Source organism: Sardina pilchardus, chromosome 1, assembly GCF_963854185.1.
Source record: "Sardina pilchardus chromosome 1, fSarPil1.1, whole genome shotgun sequence".
Classification (NCBI taxonomy): Eukaryota; Metazoa; Chordata; class Actinopteri; order Clupeiformes; family Clupeidae; genus Sardina; species Sardina pilchardus.
The window spans coordinates 34250830-34253966 of NC_084994.1; the positions used below are offsets into that span (position 1 = coordinate 34250830).

General features: G+C 45.9%; 1 protein-coding gene across 1 annotated transcript in view; it reads right to left on the reverse strand.

Annotated features, from left to right (window-relative positions):
- The window catches only part of sorcs3a (sortilin related VPS10 domain containing receptor 3a), a 239572-nt gene that overhangs the window by 90980 nt on the left and 145455 nt on the right, over positions 1–3137 (reverse strand). The window lies entirely within an intron of this gene.

Sequence of the window (3137 nt, forward strand, 5' to 3'; positions counted from 1 at the left end):
GAGAGAGAGAGAGAGAGAGAGAGAGAGAGAGAGAGAGAGAGAGAGAGAGAAGCGAGAGAGAGCGTTAGTGAGTTTCATTCACAGTGAGATCAGGTACCTCGGTGACGGCACAAGGCCGCGCGGAGTCAGCACAACACCGTCTGCGTGTTGCACCGCCATGATTAAAGGCAATTAGTGTCCTTGATTTAGATTTTATTACGGTGACAGCAAGGTTGAAGCATTGGCACACACACACACACACACACACACGCCGCTACGAGGGGGGATAGCCCACACACACCCGGCGATAAAGCACAATGCTAAGATGGGCTGACAAGGACTGCAAAAACCCATCATCATTAAAGAGCGGGCCAGGCTGTAGCGCTCCAACACATTAGCCTAGCGCACCACACATGGCAAAGGCCTTAATTATAGTTAGCATCGCCTGCCATTTTGGCCTACTGTTTCTTTTTTTTTTTTTTTTTTTTTTTTGAAGGACATTCAGTTAAAATTAGCTGTGACAAGCCACTTTTTTACAGATAAGAGGAAATCCTGTTATTTGTGTAGGCATTTTGCCTTTACTCACATTTATGTCTTAGCCATCATTTTTCAATGTCGCACCACAATGACATTTTAGCAAATGAAGGAGATTTTGAACAGTTATTTTAAGCCAATATGACAGTTAAAAAAATTCAGCACAATCTACGACATGATCTAAACCAGTGTCCCTGACATTTTTCAACCCATTTGGATTGATAGAGTGAGAATCAATATTTCAAACAAAGAAAACTTCTTCTAAGTTTCATGTCCACTTTACACGTAACACAACATTTTTTTAACAAAGTTTCTCGTTCAGGCAATCTTCAGTAAACGACAATCAAATGAAGGAGATTTTGAACAGTTATTTTAAGCCAACAGTTATTTTTTACAACTGTTAAAAAAAAAAAAAAACAGTTTCACCACAATCTACCACATATCATTCATACAACATTTTTTAAACAAAGTTTCTCATTCAGGTGATCTTCGGTAAACGACAATCCAAACAGGCCGTGGAAGAAGAAGTGCTGCTCGGATCTGACAGGCCAGGGCAGGATCCAGAGCGCACCTAAGGTCAGGGGGGACGCTGAAGTAGTGAAGGGTGAGTGGATTGATGTGGACTTGAAGCCCCTTCTGGGGGAACCCTCAGGGGAGTGCTAATGGTGGAAGAGACAGACAGGGGCTGTGGTGTGTGTGTGTGTGTGTGTGTGTGTGTGTGTGTGTGTGTGAGAGTGACTGACTGACTGACTATGTGTGTGTGTGTGTGTGTGTGTCTGTGTGTGTGGAGGGGGGGGGGGGGGGGGGGTCGGGGGGGAGTGCCGATAGGGACGAGAGATGCCCCCATCAACCCTGGGCTGCGCTGGGGTCTGGAAGCGAGGCTGGGGACTAAGAGTGGCACATCTGTAAGGACATGGACACACTGTACTGTGTGTATATGTGTGTGTGTGTGTGTGTGTGTGTGTGTGTGTGTGTGTGTGTGTGTGTGTGTGTGTGTGTGTGTGTGTGTGTGTGTGTGTGTGTGTAAGGACATGGACACGCTGTACTTTCTGCACTCCCTCTTACTGACCAGCTCCCACTGGTGTCTGTCCATCTGTCCTTAATGGAGGGACTGACTCTCCACATCGCATATATTTGTATGCAACTATGCTGCATGTACTATGTATGTATGTATGTATATGCCTATGAGTGTATGTATGTATGTATGTATGTATGTATGTACTGTATGTACATGTATGTATGTATGTATGTATGTATATATGTATGTATGTATGTATGTATGTATGTATGAATGCATGCATGTATGTATGAATGTTTGTATGTATGTATGCATGTATGTATGTATGTACATGTATGTATACGCCTATGAGTGTATGTATGTATGCACTGTATGAATACATGTATGTATGTATTTATGTACTGTATGTATGCATGGATGTATGTATGAATGAATGTATATACTGTATGTATGTATGTATGTATGTATGTATGTATGCATGTATGTATGAATGTTTGTATGTATGCATTTGCTTGTTCTCTGTTTCCATCATGCTTGTTTCAGTCCTAATGATCCGACTCCTAAAATAATGTTCATGCAGGGTTCTTTATGGATTGCTGCATTGTATTCCACTTAGCCACTTGTGCAGTGCATGGTCTACTTAGTTGCTACCTTGTTTGCTGCTGACTGTGTGTGTACGCACACATACATACATACACACACAAACACACACACGCACACACACACACACACACACACACACACACACACACACACACACACACACACACACACACACACACACACACACACACACTCATACACACACATACACACACATATACACGCACACACATACATAAATACACACACACACATACAAACACACAAACACACACACACTTCAAAGGTTGTGTGACCTCCACGTGTTCTCATAACATAGCCTAATTTCCCCTGATCTAATTATGTTTACACGAGCGCGGGGGCCCCGTACAATTAATGACAGGCTTTACGCCCTTCGCCATTACGCTGATTGATGCCCGCGCTCACCTACTTCCCCCCGCCGCGAACGAGGAGGGCTATTTTCAATCCCGCCGTTTTCTTTTCTTTTCTTTTTTTTTCACTCTCTCTCTCTCTCTCTCTCTCTCTCTCTCTCTCTCTCTCTCTCTCTCTCTCTCTCTCTCTCTCTCTCTCTTCCCAGCGAGTTCGTTCGAAAAAGACCCGGGTGTGTAGTGTGTCGACTCGCTCTAATTCACCGCGTTGCGTTGCGAGACGCGGCGCTGCTTACGCTTATTGATGGGTAAACACCGGCACGTCAAGCGGGCCTCGCATTTATCAGATCGGCTTTTTTTTGCGCGGGAGCAGGTGTGTGCTCTCGGCGGCGGCGCAACAGGCGCGTTTGCTTTCCGCCCGTAATCCTTCAGCGGGGGAGCCATTCGCCCGCCGCTCCCTTGGCAGCACTTCATTAAAGTGGGAGGAGGGTGGAGGAGGGAGGAGGAGGGGGGGGGGGGGATGAGGGTGGAGAAAGGAGGGCGGCGGTGGGGTGGGGTGGAGGTAGAGGCGGGGGTGGGGGTTGTACATTAGTGCAACCTGCCTTTCAGATCCACCTGTGCCAAACTCTTCTCGT